Genomic DNA, 20,154 nt, shown 5'->3' with positions numbered 1-20,154 from the left:
ATTAAGGGAGGAATGTGACTGTGTGATATTCATCAAAAGATTATGAGTGTTCAAAATAGTCAAGTACTTTTCTAAGAATGGTCATTTGATCATTTTCATTTCTGTACTGTGAAAAAGGAAAACTGTTAAAATTTCTTATAAGCTTGCCAGCAATTAACACTATCTGAAAGTAATTTGGCTTTAGAAAATTTAGAATAAGTAACAAATAGTAATATATCTTTGTTAAGTGGGGTGGAGGAGACTTTCATTTAGTGAAGTAATTGTTATCCCCCACCCAAGGAGAAATGGGTATGATGCACATTTCAGTTTTTAAGAGTTGTAGTTAGAGTATCCATTTGCTATCCAGTTTGGGTAATACATAGTTTGTAGGTTTAACAATAAGAGATTTATTATTTAGCATAATAAATATTGAGGTTGGGCAATTTCAAGGTTGGTTGATTGGTTCATTACCGAAGTACATTACCTTTTTGTTTACCTTCTATCTTTCTGCTTTCCTTTCCTCAGCATAGCAAGTACTATTTCTACTCATGGCGAAAAGGTTGCCTCAACAGTTCCAGGTTCCATGTGCAGTCATGACCCATCTACAACAGAGAAGAAGGTTTTTTTCACTTGTGTCTATCAGGGAAGAAAGGTTTTTTTCATAGCCTCTAGCCGACTTCTGTCAGTTTTTATTGACTAGGGTTGAGTCACATGCCCTTTTCTAAGCTAGTCATTGGCAAGGATATTGGGCGTTTCTCATTTTGGTTTGGACTAATCTGCATTTAGCCCCTGACAGCCAGGACACCCCCATCACTTGAACAAAAAAATTTCTATTGGTGAGGAAGAAGGGGGACGGAAAGCAGTCAAGTTTATTCAGAGGCTACTATATTAGAACTGATCTAATATCTCACTAGGTAAAATATTGTTTTGGTCTAGTTATAATTTAGATTATATTAGGTTAGAAACATAATTTATAATGATGCTATAAAATGTAACATGAGATTAGGAACATTCTAGAAGCAGATTTGGCCTTTTAAATTGTTTTGATTTCTTTTTTACTGCTATATGTAGTCAAAGCCAAAAGTTTTAGGTGGTGCATCTCAACCAAATTCACTGCTGCTCCTAGCCACAGCAAATATGAGAGTCTTCTTTCAGTATTTATACTATCTTTCTTCTATATCCATTATTTTCTGGCATTTCTTATTTTACTAACATGCTGAGAACTCAGTCCCTTTCCTTGAGAAAGCCTTCCTGACTTTATTCCTACCTTTGACCACTTTCTTTAGTAGCTTTTTGATCTCAGTGGAGAATGCTATTTCCCCTCAGGTTGTCTCTGTTTCTTTAGATGGAGAATGTGAAGAAACTGAAGGCAGCTATTAACTTTTTTTTTTTCCCTAAATGGTTTGCAGACAAAGTAATAGCTTATCTTTTTTTTTTTTTTAACCCCACTGGCTTACAGGATGAATCATATCTGCACTATCTACCCTCAGTGTCCTCTTTATAATATATAAATACATCCTGTCCCCTTCCTTTGTTCTGACTTTCAGAAAGACTGAAACTAACAAGGATACTCTTTTTAATTTTCAGATTTCAAATATTTAATTCCTGTTACAGTGCCCCAGATGGTCTCTAGCATGGAAAAAAAAAATCTCAAAATGATTAATTCAAAAATGGGGTTTTTCAACACACTGTTTAATTTATAAATGGGATATAGTGTTTTGTAGAAAAATGGGATGTTAAACTCTTGCTTATTAGATTCCAATTTAAGGTCATGGGTTGCTCATGACTTCAGGAAGGACTGTCTGAAAAACAATAGTTCAGCTTAATTAGAATTATTTTCTCATCTAAACACTTTGTGTCCTTAAACTGCTATTCAGATCATCCATGGAGTGGAAGAATTAGAAAATAGGTGTGCTGTTCTTTTTTAGAGTTATATTTTTTTCCTTTGGGTGGGTGACCATTAGAAATTTGTAGGATATCTTTTAGCCATCTGAATAGAAAATAAATTAATAACTCAAACAGCTTATGGATTTGCTGAAGCTGACCTGACAGAAAGTAGACATGGAATCTTGCATATAATAAAGTGTTAACAAACATTTAAAACTTTGACACAAAAAGGTCCTATTTGGTATCATGTCTTAATCATAAAGGATTTTCAAATTTGAAAACCGACAGTGTTCATGTGGAAGCAAATTAACATGGATTGGAGGAACCGTAGAAATCAGGACATTTTTAGAACTTGTGAAAGGACAGGGGAAATGCTGGGGGCGTGGGCGAGGCAGTGCCTAAAGTGCATGGAAGGATGAAAAGTACTGCTGGAGGTACATTAGCACCAGGCGAGCTTTGCCACCAATTTTAATCTCTTCTTTGTCGCAGTTTCTCAAACCAGTCTATTTTGTCATGCCATATGGTAAAATACTTGCTTTTTAAATGGAAGTCAATGGAAAATAGGACTTAAACTTTTCTAGACCACATTTATTACGTTAAGTCAGATCTTCGTTGACCTTGATAAAATTACCAAGTACTCTATGCAGGCACAATGTACTCAGGCGCATCAGAGAGTTCTTCAGAATATTTGATGATGGTATTGTTGGGGGTATTGGGCAGTCTAGAAATAGAAGTGTGAAAACCTCAGCTAAATAGGCATACTATGGGAACATTTCATGCTTTGCTTCTTTTTTCCTTGTGGTTACTACACCAAGTTAAACTAGTGCTGATAAACATACATTTATCATAATGTTTGTGTATTTTTTTTAAAAAGTCGGTTAAAAGATGTTTACTTTTTAAAAAAGCTTTTTCACTGGTAATACTTAGGAATTTTGTAGGGTAACAATTTAGACCATTTATTGGATCTTTCCAGTTGGCATTGTTATTGTTAAGTTTGTGTTACTAGTAGACTGTCACAGTTTATGACATTTTTCAATTTATAAGAAAAAAAACTCATGTGAAATTTGGCAACACAGCAATTACCTGTCTTATGTTCTAATCTCTTTTATATAACAAAATAAGAAAATTTTTTTAGAATACAATGAAATATGTCACTACCTTAGAAAAATGAGATATTTTTAGTTTTATATTTTATTCTTACCCCATTTTAATGTGGTAAATAGGTAGTTTTAATTTAAAAAGGTAGTTTCATAGATTTATGAATTATAATTTATTATTATGAAATATTTATACATTATTTATATTATAAAATTACCTTAAAACTTCTTAAGCTTTTAAACCATACTAAAGGGAAAGAAAATATATGATGTGAAGTTTGTGGGTTATCCAAATCAACTTTCATATATACATATTAAATGAATACTCTTCATTTAAACAAATAAATAGTATTCAATTAGTGTTTTAACTTAAAAAATTATTTAAATTGACAAGTTAATATACTATTTAAAAGTTCATCAATTGTATGTGTAATATTCAGTAAAGTCTAGTTAGAATCACTCAAAGTAAGCATTTACTGTTTTGATACTTAAGTGTTTGACAGGCATTGCACACTCCTCCTAAAATTTTACATGATTTCATTTTCTAGCAAGTTGGCAGGTGTTAGCTGTCTATAATTATAACTGAGTAATTTTTCAAATGCTATTCATAGCCTAAACACAGCAAGATATTCTTCCAATCATGTGATAAAGACCAAGCCTTGCAAAATAGTGGTAGAGTGATATGTTCAGTGGTACTGAAGGACATATTTAAGAGAAGCCTTTCAAAAGTAAAAAGTGATTTAAGTGATAGGGAGAGACTTTTTTCACAAACCAGGGTTCTCTCAAAGATACAGAAATTATACCTCACCAAATTAAGATGTGTCTACTTTTTCATCTAACAAGTAATGTATGCATTGGCAGACTTAAATTATAAAATATAACCTGTATTGATTCAGTTTTGTTGATGACAGAGGTTCTGAGTATAAGAAAGAATTAAATTTTTTTTCCAAGATTTTATTTATTTATTCCTGAGAGACCCAGAGAGAGAGAGAGAGAGAGAGAGAGGCAGAGACATAGAAGGAGAAGCAGGCTTCATGCAAGGAAGCCCGATGTGGGACTCGATCCCCTGACCTGGGATCATGCCCTGAGCCAAAGCAGACCCTAACTGCTGAGCCACCCAGGCATCCCAAGAATTAAACTTTTTTTGAGACAGTGTAGATTTTACCATTTGGCCTGTGAATTATTTCTTCTCATTTCATTTATTAGGTATTTGTTGTGTACTTTCTCTGTGCCAAACACCATGTTTATCTGCCTTTTGACATGTCAGAAGAAAGGCTGTTTCACTTAATTTTAATAATGATTCTGCTTAAAAATTTCTTGACTTATTTTGTTTTCTGTTCTAAGCATACAGTCTCACATTGACTAGAGATATTACTTCAGAGTAATTTAAAGATCTTACTGGGAAAAAAAAAATAAAGACTAGAGATATTACTTCAGAGTAATTTAAAGATCTTACTGGGAAAAAAAAAATAAAGATCTTACTGGATTTTCTTTACCAGACATATGCTCATGAATAAACCTCTGTAGTCTCAGTTTCCTCATCTGTAAATTTACATATGTATCTACTTTATGATTTGATTATTAAAAAGATCATATTGGTAAAGCACTTTGTTACCTACAAATTTATTTATGGATAAATTCTTTGAGACTACTTATCTGTAAAATGAGGGTAAGAATAATAATACCAAACTCAGGGTAGTTTTGAGAATTAAGTGAGTGTGTAAAGCGTAGAAGTACATAGTAAGTGCTCAATAAATATCAGTGATGATGATGGTGATAAGCCTGGTCTTAGGTGGTTTAGTTAATGAGTCAAACTCCGAACTGGCATTATACTTCAGGATTTTTTTAATATCCCACACTTTGTATCCACATATATTAACACTCCTAATTGCCTTTTGTACATTGAATTTTCATTAAAAAGCTGATTAGTGCTGATGTCCAACTTTAGCACAGGGTGCTTCTAACCAACCACTGCCCCAAGGTAGATGTTTGGCTTGCTCAGAGATTTGCTGTAGTGGTGATGGCAGATTTGTAGCATCCATTTCCTCCTTGGAGTCTAACACCCTTCTGCTATTGTCAGGATGGCACCAGCAGGGAGCCAGCAGGCAGCTGCATGTGTCATCCAGGTGGTCAAGTATGAAGAGGTCCTTGGCCAAGGCCTTTGCTTCGGTATTTGGACAAGATCAGAGTATAATTGTCAAGATCATGGGCTTTGGAGTTAGTCAGACCTGGCTTTAAGTCTTGCTCTGCCAAACTCTGTGACCTTGGGCAAATTACATAACCTCCTTAAACCTCAGTTCCCTCACAGAGTTGAAAGGATTAAATGAGGTAACATGTGCAATGCTTACTGGAATCCAGTAAGCACTCAGTGAATGTTAACTATTAATATTCTGTCCTGCCTCCACAGTGCAATAGAGATGGAAAATTGAGCCCCCTGGCACGATATGCTTTTTAGGGTACCCCAAGTTTCTGGGCAACCAGAAAAATATTCACCGACTTTCCAGGTTCCCTGGCCCAGAGGATAGCACCCTAGAGGAAAAAACAACTCTAGGAAGCAAATTAAGGATTTTATAAATACTGTTTTAGCTTTAGCTTTCTGGGAACTGGATTCCTCCCTTGATATCATGTTAGTCTATTATTCCACTTGTGAGCATTTGACTTTCAAATACATCTCCAGGGACATGTAATATAGGAAAAGCAAATCATGACTTGTATGCCAATGTTGTCAGTAAGCAACTGAATCTTCTATGCTTGGTAGATTCATGGCTGATAACTCAGGCAAGTTATCTGCTGCAGGGACTGCTAGCCTTGAAGGTCTACTTGAGAAGATTAGAGCTGCGGTATCCGTGTTCCTTCTCTGCTCCCCACATGGGATCCTGACAAATTATTAAACTGAAAGTTCCCAAAATAGTCCCTTCATTCTTGCCAGGTAACTGGCCCCACTTAAGACAGCTAGATGTGATTAAAACAAAGTAACTGAGCAAAAATACTTTGCCAAAAAGATACCTCAAGAAAGGTAACGGGGCTAGAAGAGATTTTGCACCATGTTAGATTTCTTGAATTTGCTTGGTTGCATGTGGTTGGTATGTGTCTTTGGGACTCCTCCTAAGCTGCCATGCCTGTCCCCCTTAAAATCTGTCATGGCATTGGAACCAAGTAATCTTAAGTCATCTGCAGCAGTCTTTTAATCTTTTTAGTTTGGCAGAATGCATACTTTTGAATGTGGTAAGAAATAGGTATTCTTTATGGGAAGCCTAGTTCTTAGCCCTTTTCATATATTAATTCATTTAGTCTTGACAACCACATTGTAAGAGTAGGTATTATTATCCCTATTTTATCATGAGGAAAAATCAGGGTCCAGATAGGTTAAATAACTTGCCCAAGGTATTGTAGCTAGTAAAGGAGCAGGTTTCATACACAGGCATTGAGACTCCAGAGACCATACTTTTCACCATTATACTGCACTCTCTGAATAAAAACTTAATATAAGGCTCCTAGCAGTGAAAATATTTTTTTTAATTTTTTATTTATTTATGATAGTCACAGAGAGAGAGAGAGAGAGGCAGAGACACAGGCAGAGGAAGAAGTAGGCTCCATGCATCGGGAACCCGATGTGGGATTCGATCCCGGGTCTCCGGGATCGCGCCCTGGGCCAAAGGCAGGCGCCAAACCGCTGCGCCACCCAGGGATCCCTGAAAATATTTTTTTAAAGATTTTTATTATTTATTCATGAGAGACACACACACAGAGAGAGAGAGAGAGAGAGAGAGAGAGGCAGAGACACAGGCAGAGGGAGAGGGAGAGGGAGAAGCAGGCTCTTGCAGGGAGCCCGATGTGGGACTCAATCCCGGGTCTCCAGGATCATGCCCTGGGCCAAAGGCAGATGCTTAACTGCTGAGCCCCCCAGACATCCCTATTTATTTTTTTTTTGTGTGTGTGTGTGTGCCAAATTAGTTTTCCTTTAGGATGAAATGTAAAACTTTGGTATTTTTAGGGGAAACTACATTCTTAGACATTAGTAAGTTGCACACCAAATTTTTATTTAAACCCTGACCCATCTTGAAATTGCCTTTGGAACCTGATAAATGTCATGTTTCATTGTCCTGTGTAATTTTTATTATATTGTCATTATAAATGTCAGCTGATTCCAAGGAGACTCTGGACTGTGATCTTGGAAATATGGTATATGAAAAATTTATTTTTATTTCAGGAGATTACCAAGTAAGATGATTTCTTTAGCAAATTGCCTAAAAGAAAATTTGGTATATTTCCATGAGTAATAGATTCAAGGTTAGCTTTGAATGTTAAAAGAGCATTCTCCTAGCTAGTTCATTGTTGCCATGACAGTGCTGGCAGTGTGAGTGTTGTAGTAACTCCTTGCAATGATCTTATTTTAGACCCTAACGTTTGCAGTGTCAAACATCCCCTTCCCCGCCCCATAAGTAACTCTAGTGGAAAAGTACTGGTTTTCTAACTGGCTTTTGGCTTTGTAGCTGAAAGACTGCACTATTGTGGGCTTAAAAAAAAAAAAATAGTGTAGGAGTGTTGAGTATTTTTCCTGTGGATTGTGAATGTTTGAAATTTCCTAAAATATGGTATTGCATTACATGTCATAACAGCAAGTTGTTTACAGCTAAAATGAAAAGAGGCCTCAATTGTCCTCTTAGAAATCAAGCCCAGATTATCATTAGTTTGAGCTCATATAGAAATCATTTTTCCGTTTGTATATCTTTCATGCATACTTTAAAGCTTTTGGATTCTTTTATTCTATTATTGTGGAAAATTGGTATTGGAACCATAAAGGATTATGTTTAAATAGTATAGAAAGGTACTTTTTTCTTACCCTTTCCATAGTTCAACATTTATCTGATGAAAATGGGACATCTTAATCTTAATTGCCAAAATTGTGATGTGACTTAAGTTATATAATGATTTTAAGAAATTACTCAGTTTGAATTATGTACTTAAATTAACATAATTATTGAGGTAGTTTTAACTTTGTTGCCTGTATGTTGCAAATTAAATTTTAAAATACTTCATTGATATTTTCTAATTGTAAATCCTGTCATAACTATACTGGTAAGCACAAAATACTTTCAAATTCATAATAGTGCCTGCATTTTCTATAATTTTGTATACCACTTCTTAGGTCAGAGTTTTGATATCTAAGGCATGTGCCCTAAAAGTTTAGTAAGCAAGATAAATCAAAATGATTTTGGCAATGAATCTTGTCAGAGAAGATGGAAAATCTAAATACTATACTTCCTTAATGAGTAAGAGCTACTAACAAGTAATTCCATTTGCTTTTTTCCTAAATGCTCCATGAAAAGTTTAGTTCATCTTCCTTAGATGCTGAAGATTTAAATAAACTTTGCACAATTGGGCCTATATTGAGTATTGGAGAATGGATGGATGTAAGGCAAACTCTTCTTTCTTTCTTCAGTTTGACATATCAAAGTAATTTTCTAAACAAAAATTTGACCCCAAGTTGTTTGGGCTTTTCCAACACACAATGAATATTTTAATCTTGATTTTATTTTATTATTCTCTTCAGTGAATTATATTAATATCTCCTTAGTGGTAATTATTAAAATTAAGAGGAGTCTAATTCCAATCTACATTAGTTTTTAAAGGCTGATTCTTTGAATTTGGGAGTTGGTGTGTTGAAAATTGTGAAGAGTCAAGCCTTAAAATATTCTGTTATTTTAGTACATGTTTATATCAAATGCTTTTTATTGGTTGGAATGAAACTAAATGATAGTTTGTGACTTTCCCTTTGTTGAAATACTTAATGACAGGGTTGCTTTGTTTTCCCCGGAACCCCACAGCACCTCTGATTGACCTCTATCTCCCCATCTAAGGCTGAAATAAATATACTTTTTTAAAGTAAGAATTCATTTTGAATCTTTCTTTGTGCCTGACACTGTTCTGGCACTGTGGTGGATATAAAAAGCAGTAGAAGACAACCACTACCCTTAAGAATTTATCAGTGATGTAGAGGAAAAAAATTAAGAGCAAATCAAGACTGTGACTAAAAATGTTAAATTTTATGATAACTTGTTGACAACAGTGCAACTGTTGTTAAAGGAATGTATACATAATGGCTCCACATCTAGGGAATCATCTGAAAGATTTGTGTATGATGATAATCACTGTAGTGCTATTTAGAATATAAATGTATTACCTATATGTATTTTCATATAAGTGGGTAATCTGAATACTCAGTAGTTAAATTATGGGTTAATTAAATTATAATAGCTCTATAAAGGACTATTTTACAGTTATTGAAAATTCTTTTGAAATATATTAGAAAAGATTATCTATTTAAGTGGAAAGGAAATTTTTATAGTGGTGCCAAATATATGTATATTTTTATAGAGGGGGGAAAAGGCATGCACCACTTCTGATAGAAGAACCAAATGCAGTACCTGCACCAAATTATTAACTGTAGTTCTCTTTCAGAGTAGGATTATTGGAAATTTTAGTTTTCCTTTTTATAATAATTATTAATAAATACTCAATTTTACTGAGTGCTTACTATGTGCTAAGCATTGTTATAAGCATTTTGGTTATAACATGCAAATTTCAGGTGGATTATAGGTTTTGAGGAAGATCTGTTCCCCAAGCAAAACAAACATGCAAATATGAATGCACCCCCTTGTTATAAGATTAGAATAGGTTTCTGATTTCTTTGGCCAAGGAAGCAGAACTTCTCAAAATCTAGGCTTTCTCATTAAGAAGCAGTGCTTTTAGTATTCCTGGATACTGCTTTCCTTGGCTCCCAGGCCTAAGGGGTACAACCACTAAAGACATTTTCTGGTCACACCAGATCTACAAAATTCAATTTTTGCTATACTGTCACCTTTTTATATTTGGGGTTTATATGCACATTCTGGAAGAATTTATACTAACTGTTTATGCACTTTCTTTGAAGGTCCATTTCTCTGCATTATCTAATTTTATACCTACAACAATTCTCTGAGGTGAGTCTTACATAACTGAAGTAGTGAATACTGGGAGGGCAGGAGGCATATCTGACTCCTAAATGTCTGTGTTCTTAAACATTAATCTGTTTTCCTATAGCTTTTTTTTTTTTTTTTTTTTTTTTTTGAAACAAGGGTATGTTTTTACTTTGAAAAATAACTTAAAATAAGTGTGGAAAAATTATATGATATATAGAGTGCTATATTCAGAGCAAAGAAAGATCAGGATGGGTTAGGATAATAAAGACAGCTTAATGGAGCATATAAATTTTAATGTAATAATTAACTTGTCTCCTCAACTCATCTGTTTACACAAGTATACACTCCTTCTATCTCCAGCATGCCCAAACCAAGCCCCTGATGACTGGCTGGAAGTCATTAATGCTCTATTCTACTTCCCTGCAAACTAAGTTTGGCCTCATTTTTGTTTCCTCTTGTGGCCCCTTTTTATTTTCCTTTTGCCATCTGTCAGTGCATGTATGAACATATAACTATGACTTTTGTCAAAGCTCCTTCTCATTATGGTGTTGGGCATTATAAATAGTTCCAGCTTGGCAGTTTCTACGTGGTCATACCACGTAATTTAGAGATTGAGATGTCCAAAAGAGTTGTAAAAATTACATTAATTATATTTAAAAACTAATTCAAAAGAAGTAAAACTAGGATCTTGAATCTTGTCTGAGGAATTAATCTTACAGCATAAACCAGCACTGATACTCAGCCAGGACTCACTGGCACTACAATACTTGTTAAAATACTGAAGTATTTTTATACCAGTTGATAAATGGTGAATAGAAACTGCAAAAAGGAATAGAATTAATATACATAGGATGGGTGGCTTATCTTAGAAACCCACACATGCACTTAGATTCCAAGATGGTCTGGTCACTGAAGCCAGGAAGTTTTCCCCTATGCCCTGTTATTTCCAATGTTGAAGGTACAGAAGCTCTTGGGTAGGAGAGAGAGACCAGGCTGGTGAACTAAGGAGAACCTAAGGAGAACCTATAAACCCACAAAAGAAGTGCCCAGTTGTGCCAAGAAGAAAAGCAGGGCACAGGCCTTGACAGTAACTGGGGAGACTGCCACAGTTGGGGGATGGTGGCAAAGACTGTCAGGGTATGGTCGGTCAGTCAGGTGGCCTTGAGCAGCTTTTTTTTTTTTTTTTTTTTTTTTTTTTTTTTTTTTACCAATTGAATTAGTTATCCATTGCTTCATAACAAATTTGGTTGCTCAAAAAAAATACACATTTATTATCTCACAATATGTATGAGTTGAGAATCTGACTACAGCTTAGCTAGGATCCCTGCTACACAATCTCCCATGAGGCTGTCATTAAGGTATTAGCGAGAGCCATGGTCTCAACTGAAGGCTCAAATGGAGAAGGATGTGCTTCCAAACACATAGAATTCAATTCAGTTGACCAGATTCAATTCTTTGAAGGCTTTTGGATTGAGAGCAATCTAATTGATTGCAGGCTGCTTTCAGTTCCTTGTCATGTGGATTTCTCCATTTGCATCTTCATAAAAGGCATCTGAGAAGAGCCAGAGAGAACCAGCAAAAGAGTTCCAGCAAGACAGAAGTCACAGTTTTATAACCTGATCTTGGAAGAGACATGCCATCACTTTTGCCCTAATCTGCTCATTAGAACCAAGTCATTTATCCAGCCCATACTGAGGAGGAGCAGATTACACAATGGTGTGAATACCAGGAGGCACAGGGATCAATGAGAATCATTTTTAAAACAGCCTGTCACAACAACATATCTCCTGAAGTGAGGGATTGGGCAGAGTGGACCTCCCTGCACACTGTGAAGAAAGTTGTGATTTAGATTGTATGCCCAGAAACCTAATGAAGGCCTGAAAGAGACTGTGGTCCAGCAGGTAATAGTATGAGCCCAGAGTCTGTCTGCTTCCCAACTTTGCAACCGTTCTCCACTTAAAGGAGCCTCAGACCATCAGTCTGTCCAGGGATGCCCTTCCCCAGGTCTGGCTTCTTCACTGGCTGGGGCCCACCAAGGCTCAGTTGGAGCAGCCCGCCCAGTGCCTCTAGCAGCTTCTTGATATTCTTTCATCCCCACAGTCCCCCATGACGCTTCTGCCTCCCCCCCCCCCAATTATTCCTGTGCAATCTTAGGCAATTCCCTGCTTCCCATTCTTTGTGCTAGAAGGAAAACAGCATTGGTCTAAAAGGTGGGAAGTGGCAAACATCTTTCATCATTCAGTGACTAATGACCTATGAATCACATCTCAGTTGTGCCTATGATTTGAAGAGAAAAGGAATTAAAGGCCAAAACTTATGAGCGTTCTCTAATGAATAATGAATGAGATTAGCATAATTGCAAGTACAAATTTTTTTATTCAAATCTTCCAAACCAACCAAAGTTGGGATACTTTCCTGTCAATTTAGTAGTATCTGAGAGGGAATAGATAATAATTTACCTTTTTTCATTTTATAAGCTTCAGCTCCTTAAAGATTTTGGCTATTGCAGAACCTGATTAAAATGATTACATAACTGATAGCAATTTAAAAATTTTTTACTCCACTGAATACTGTTTTTTTGAGGCCAGGGCTTTTCAATTGTAGGGAAAGCTCTTGGTTTAGTTTAAAAAAAAATCATTTATCATTTTCTCATATTTGTTTTTAATGTATTGGACAAATATTTGATTACAATTGAAATATTTTCGGGGATCCTTGTGTGGCTCAATGGTTTGGTGCCTGCCTTCAGCCCAGGGCATGGTCCTGGAGTCCCAGGATTGAGTCCCGGGATCGAGTCCCACGTTTGCATGGAGCCTGCTTCTCCCTCTGCCTCTCTCTCTGTGTGTCTCATGAATAAATGAATAAAATCTTAAAAAAAAAAAAACAATTGAAATATTTTCCCATATATATATATACACATATATACACACACACACACACACACTATATATATACTGTATATATTTATGTAAAATCTCCAAATGCTAGCAGTGGTTATCTCTAGGCCATGGTTTATGTTTTAATACATTTTTCCAAAATTTTTATAGTGGGTACTTCTATTTCTTCTAATAAAAACCAAAAACACATGTCATTAAAGAGAAAATAAGTCCAATAATACCACTTCCTATTGATAAGAGGATAACTTTTATGGTTATCCATAAGTTAAAGAGAACTTCAGTATACGCTCTGAATTGTTCTAATAATGGCATATGCTAATTTTAAAAGCTGCAGTTCTTTAATTTCCTTTAAAGTTACCTTTCTTTCAAAGACTTTGGATGTTGATAAAGTAGATTTTTTTCCTAATGGATTTTGCATTTATGAGTTTTTTTTCTTTGCCTACATCACACAATGAAAATTTACTCCAAATTTTCAGTTTATTATAGTTTTTATGAACACTAGATGGCACTCTTGCTCAACTGAAAACTAGTTTATTTTTACTATTTTGGTGCTGTGGGCTTTAGGAGAAGAGTTGGGTGTGCAACTTAAGAAAACTTATAATTTCCATTTTGTTTTAAGGGAGGGAGTTTGGAGAGAAAGGGAAAGTTTACAAGTTTAAATAGCTGAGCTTACCTAGTTTAGTTTTTCCATCCCTGCAGAAATCACCATATTAATATGAATTAGAATCTCAGTCATTTCACAAATATTTATTGAGCACCTGCTATCTTTAGGCACTCTTTTAGGCTCTACATACATTAGTTAGAAGAAAAGATAAAAATCTACCCTCATAGAGCTTACTAGTACTTTGACTTTTTTCCTCTCATACTTTCATTCACCCATTAACTCATTTAGTAAGAGGAAGCTGAAGAACAGAGAGGTTATCTGTTTTGTCCCTGTTCACCTACGTTGTCTACACAGTGGAGGTGGGATTCAGATTCAGGCATCTGGTCTCCAGTTTGTTCTATTAATCTCAACACTATACTGCCTTTCAAAACTAAAGAATATTTTATTATTGATTTTGTTAGTACAAATGATATAAATTTACCTGTTCATTTATAATTGTTCCCAGATCTATTAAATTCAAATGCTAATACCATTTTTATTGAAAAAACACTGACTAAATACCTGTTTTTTTTTAAGTATAATTAACATAAAATGTCATATTAGTTTCAGGTGTAAAATACCAATTTTTTTTAATGGTTCTGCAGTCAACTATCATAATCTTAGCTCTCTTACAAGGTAATGTAGATCAAGTCACAAACACAGCTACCCTTTATTTAAGCATCCTTTTGGTCCTATTAAAGCTCTTTGCCTTAGCCTTGTAATAATTTGGATATGTATTAATGAGAGCTCTGCCAGATTGTGGTTCAGTTATGAAACATTAGGGTAACATGTATCAAAAGTTATTATTGGGGGATCCCTGGGTGGCGCAGCGGTTTGGCGCCTGCCTTTGGCCCAGGGCGTGATCCTGGAGACCCGGGGTCGAATCCCACGTCAGGCTCCTGGTGCATGGAGCCTGCTTCTCCTTCCTCTGCCTGTGTCTCCGCCTCTCTCTCTCTCTCTCTGACTATCATAAATAAATTAAAAAAAAAAAAGTTATTATTGGAGCACCTGGGACAGTCAGTTAAGCTTCCAACTCTTGGTTTGGATTCAGGTCATGACCTCAGGGTCCTGGGATCCAGCCCTGTGTGGGGCTCGGGGCTTAGCACAGAAGTTTATAAATTTTCTCTCTCCCTGTCTCTCCTCGCCACTGCTCATACACTGAACACTCTCTCCCTCTCTCTCAATAAATCTTGTAAAACCAAAAAAGAAAAGATACTATTTTACTTGCCTGCTTGCTCTCCTGTGTTGTTTTATATTTTAGTAGTATTCTGCTTAAAAGAAAAAGAGCTCAGCAATACACTATGAAACTTAAAAACGATATAGAACCTTAAATCATTTCTTAGTAGTCTAGGGATGCATTTCATGATTTTTGGGGAGGTGGGGGCAAATTTACCTTACTCTAAAAAAAAAAAAAAAGCTATATGTGACCTAAGATAATTTAGAATTATACTTGTATTTCTCAGGGACCAGAGTTGTACTGAACGACATTCTTGTTGTAAGCCACTGAGTATAGAGGGAAAATCAGCCACCATAGAATAAAAATATATTGATGACTAATTTATACACAGGTAATCAATAAATAAAACTTGCCTTTAGAGAAGCTGAAATAAGTAGTTCTTAATAGCTAGGCCCTTATTCTTTTCTCGCTATAGAACTGTTTTAGATAACAAAACTGTGTTTGAAATGCTAATAATTAGAGTTAACTGTCTTTTAATTAAATAATTAGTAAAAAAGAATCACTCTTGTTCTCCAGGGAGTTGAAGGAATTTTTCAGAGCAGAGATTTTGGAAGATGCAACAATTTAAGGTTTCTCAGATTGAGGATTATGTCTTTCCTAGGAGCCTGTGTGCCCCTTAATTGAATGCAAAATTGTGTACAGTAATGAGCATTTTTCTTAGGAAAGAGCCCAAGTTTTATCAGATTATCAAAGAGATTATAACCCCAAAAGATTAAGAACCACTAGAGTGACGTACTGACTATTAAACTTATCTTCCTTAAACTTTAGAGAAAAGTTTAAGTGATGGAAATTTGGGAGTTTTAAACCAACAAAAGGAAAATCTTACTGATTCAACTTTGGCTTATCTCTGTTGGTCTGCTGACCCTCTTGTGTATGTCTGATGGTATTGGTACTTGAGTTATTTGTGATGTTTGTCCTAAACTAGCAGACCCACACTTGATAATCTAGATCTTAAAAATTCAGGTCTAAGCATAATACTCTCTAGTACCCTCTAGTACCATTCACATTGTTGCAAATGATAAAATTTCATTTTTTGATGGCTAATATTCCATTGAGTATATAAGATAACTATCATGCAATTTCACTCATATGTGGAATTTAAGAAACAGAGAATCATAGGGGGAGGGAGGAAAAGATAAAATAAGACAAAAATCACAGAGGGAGACAAACCATAAGAGACTCTATAACTCATTTTAGGAAATAAGTTGAGGGTTGCTGCGGGGAAGGTGGATGGGGGGATGGGACAACTGGGTGACGGGCATTAAGGAGGGTACTTGATGGAATGAGCACTGGGTGTTATGTGCAACTGATGAATCACTAATCTCTTCCTCTGAAATTTAAAAAAAAAAAAAAAAAGTCTCACTTTAAGAATGTTAGAATTAGAACACAAGGAGCCCAGGGGAGCATGGTAGAGCTCTAGTCCTCATGTAACACAAGCAGGAGGAGATACATACGCAAGCCACAGATTTTGGGGTTGTGCTTTTCCTCAGTAAAAGTTAATCAATACAGATATAGGTAATAGATTGCCAGAGTCCCTAGTCTGGTTGTGCCGAGCTGTCTAACCTTGGGCAAGTTACTTAGCATCTCTTAGATTTAGAGATGCTAAGTAACTGCAAAACAAGACAGTAGCACTTCCTGTCACTGAGATAACAGCACCTTTATCTCTCTAAGGTACTTAACACAGTTGCCTGCCTTAGTACTTAACGTGGTGAACAAAAGAAAACACTAAATCTATCCTTGCATATGCCTCAGTTGTTTAAAATAACACCTGTTCTTACCTTCTAGCTCCTCATCTTGATTTATTTTTCTTCTTAGTCTCAAACACTACCTGACATTATTTATTTTCTTGTTGATTCTGTCTACCTCTTATAGATTGTAAGCTCCATGAAGATGGACACCTTTCCTTGTTCTCTGCTGGGCTCTCTAGACCAGTGGTAGCATATACAAACAGATGTCCAAATAAATATTTGTTGAATGAATGAACAAAGGTTAGCTATTATCATTATCTGACAACTTCTATCTACTCTCCCTCCCATTTGCCTGGACCAACTGCAGCTTCTTTTTAAGTGATGTGGGTAGGCCAGAAAGAAAAGTCTCCTAACAGGCTTACCTGAAATCACCACTTAAATAGATGCAAGCCTCAAGAGGCAAGGGTTGGGAGTAGTTACCGGAACCCTGTGAGTTACAGCTATAGAAGAAGGCTGTCTGCCTAACAGGGTCTATGGCCTTCAGTAGAGGAATATTATACTCACCACTAGCCCACAGCCTGGCAGGGGGAAAATGGGGTAATGAATATCCTGACCTTCTTCCTCCTGCCCTTCAATTTGTTAGTGTCTCCCATTGGAAGAACCTAATTATAAGCAGGATGGCAAGGGAACCCCAATGATATAATCCCTAGGGGTGAGCATTCTGAAGCACACAATGAGGTAGAATCGGTCAGAGGATCTGGAGAGACAAAATATCTAGCATACCTATATTTAGGAAGACATCTTAATGGATCGGGGTTGTAAAAAGAGTAGTTCTTTGGTGGTAATCTGGTAGAAGAAAGCTACAAAATAAACTGCTCTGGTGAGTAGTCAAGATGAGAGCAGTTATGGGGGGAGGGAATTTTTTGTGACTTAGGTACTGAGAAACAAGGGAAGAGAGAGTCTAGAGAGAGGGAGGAAAAAGATAAGGATATAGCCATTGGAATGACAATCTGCCAATGAAATGGATCCCTTTGAAGTATTTACATTAGTTCTTGTGTTCTTTGAATTTGGAGGACAATCATATTGCATCCATTTTTAGAGGATTTACTCTATACATACTGTAGTTTGTTTTACTTCCAAAATGTTTGTAAACTTCTACACTCAGTGGCTACGTATTAGTCATGCTTTAGGCAATGATGGTGAAGTGGGCATTGTGCAAGGAGAGTGCCATGAGAGCCCAGGGAGATGAGTTGGGTTACAGTGCGGAAGAGCCCACAGTTAAGGTGAAACTGTCCCTTTATGCCCAGGTAGACTCGATCTCTGTGGATGAGAGGGGAATTTGTGATGAATGGGGAGACATTGAGGTTCAAGTTATTTTGTTGAAGAATAAGGCTGAACAGTGGGACATCCAGATTGTAGGCTTCTGGGTTTATATGATCTTTTATTCATCAGAAAAGCAACTAAATTAAGTGTTATTGGAATGAAGGGTTAAAAAGAATGAATTTTTTAAAACTAAGGAAACATAATGATGTTAATATTGCAATTGAAAGAAATAGGTATGCTAGATATAGTAAAGCTTCCTTGCTGAAAATTTTATAAACTGGGTGGAAAGGTAATCAGATTAGAATATGTAACAGAAGGGGTCCCTGGCTGGCTCGGTTGGAAGAGCAGGCCACTCTTGATCCTCAGGGTCATGAGTTCAAGCCCCATGTTGGATATAGAGGTTACTTAAATAAATAAATAAAACCTTAAAAAAATAAAAGAAGATGTAACGGAAAACTCACCAGATACAGAGTGAATCAGCAAAGGTACGCCAGAGAAATGCAAAGGGAAAGCAGTAGTGGTCATTGTATTAATCTCAAAAGGATCTCAGGATTCAAGAATTTGTTAAATGTCATGACAGTGAGTTTCCAGTAAAGATGTGCAATTCCTCAGCAGTCGTCCCCCAAACTTTCTCTTGATTGCCATCATCTCCTTCATGAACGTTTCCATATCACCTTCATCCCCTCCCTTTGCATCATTGGAGTATGCAGTCATTGAACTGCATACTGGGTAAGGCCCAAGGGGAATTTGGGGCACATTGTTGGTCTGTTACTTCCTGCAGCCTTCTGGCCTTCCACCACCTCAGGTTTTCTCTTTTCTACATTCTCTGCCTTACTTTCTCCCACCCTACCCCCAACCCCTACAGCTCCTGCAGCCTGTTTCTTTTTAAACAATTACTCTTGAGCCTATCCTGGCAGTTGTTTTCTCTATCTCACATAAATGCATATGCATTTCCACCGCAGCTGACAGACATATTCCTGTCCCCCCATCTTCAGGCCAGAAGCCCACTCAACCTCTAAGGGCAGTGGGGAACTGGGACAGTGACCAAGCGCCTAAGGGCAGCTTCTCTCTGGTGGAAGGTTTTATTGCCCATTCACTGAGCACAATTTCAGATGTCTTTTTTTTCCCCTGAGGCCAACCATGAAGTACATTTCAGAGTTTACAGAGGGGGGGGGGGGAGATCTCTAGAGCAATTGTATATTTACTTTCATGTTTTAAATTAATGTTGCAATATGGCTATTGTTCTGTGTCTCTGTCACACACACACACACACACACAGCTTTAAAATTCTTTTATATGACTGCCAGTGGTGTTTTAGGCAAGGACAAAATTCTGTACATGGCCTCACTTAATTTATCATTGAAACTGGGACATTTGTTATGAGAAGATGGGTTATGATGCCAGGTCAACAAGAGTTAGCCAGAATGAATAGTCACCCTTCCTCTAAGGCCCTGCATGGTCTGGCTGCCAGTGACCTCTGACCTGACATCTTGCAATGTACTCTTCCTTGTACTCTTCCCAAATGGTCCAGGGTCACAGGCCAGCTGCAGTTCCTTTTTCCAGTGTACTGTGCTTCAGAGTGCTTACTGTTCACTAGAAAGTCTCTCTACCTGCTTTTCCCTCCCCCTGGAAAGAGCTTCTCGTCTCTCTGTTTCACTTAATAAACTCCTCCTACTCATCTTTGAAATCTCACTCAGTTGTAACTTCCTCAGGTAAGCAGCCTCAGACCTTCCTGACTAGATCCATTCTCTCTACTCTTCAAAGCACCATACTTTCATCACTTTTGGTTCTTGGATCAATGTCTGTCTTCCACTAAAGTAAAGCTTCAGGTAGGTAGAGACCATGCCAGGCTTTCTCATCATTTATTTCTCCATCAATCAGGAGGCACCTAGTAAAAACTAAAAAATAGATTGATTAATTTAAAAGTGGAAAGTGAAGATCAAGTTTACTGCAGAATATTTAGGCGAAATCAATTCTCATATGTTCCATTTAGTTTTTGTTTAAATAAATTTATATTTATAACTGAAAGTTTAAAATTTAAAAATTTTTCCACTTTTATATGTTATAAAGTTCCAAAGTCACTAAATTTGTTGAAAAAAAAGTTTTTTGGTCAAGCCTCTTTTTTTCTTTATATAACAAGCCTTTCAATTATTTAAGTCCAATATGTGGAATCAGATGTGGTTCACAAGTATCTATATTAGTTCAATGTGTTTTTTTCCTAAGAGAGCTTTAATTTGGAAAAGACTTGCTGCTTTTAGATTATGTGCATTTGAAAATCAGGTGTACATTTGAGTTATAAATAATATGTGTAAAGTATTTCCAAAAGTTGAATGCATTTTTAAACAAAATGTTAACTTTCTGAGTAGCAATTTTAATTATAAATTAAATCAAGCCTCATACACATTTATTGAATTAACCACTTATTATATGTATTTGATTTTGAA

The 20,154-nt window shown here is 36.3% G+C and overlaps 1 protein-coding gene and 1 long non-coding RNA gene across 2 annotated transcripts in view; both read left to right on the top strand.

Annotated features, from left to right (window-relative positions):
• Positions 1-20,154, top strand: part of SESN1 (sestrin 1) — a 98,436-nt gene that overhangs the window by 4,699 nt on the left and 73,583 nt on the right. The gene's annotated exons all lie outside the window — the stretch shown is intronic.
• Positions 6,802-12,763, top strand: LOC111098391. The gene is made up of 3 exons (XR_005368118.1): positions 6,802-8,849; positions 9,898-9,946; positions 11,421-12,763. It is a non-coding gene; the product is annotated as an uncharacterized LOC111098391 (long non-coding RNA).

The sequence above is a fragment of the Canis lupus genome, chromosome 12, assembly GCF_011100685.1.
Source record: "Canis lupus familiaris isolate Mischka breed German Shepherd chromosome 12, alternate assembly UU_Cfam_GSD_1.0, whole genome shotgun sequence".
NCBI classification, from domain to species: domain Eukaryota; kingdom Metazoa; phylum Chordata; class Mammalia; order Carnivora; family Canidae; genus Canis; species Canis lupus.
This window is presented reverse-complemented; position numbering and strand designations above follow the sequence as displayed.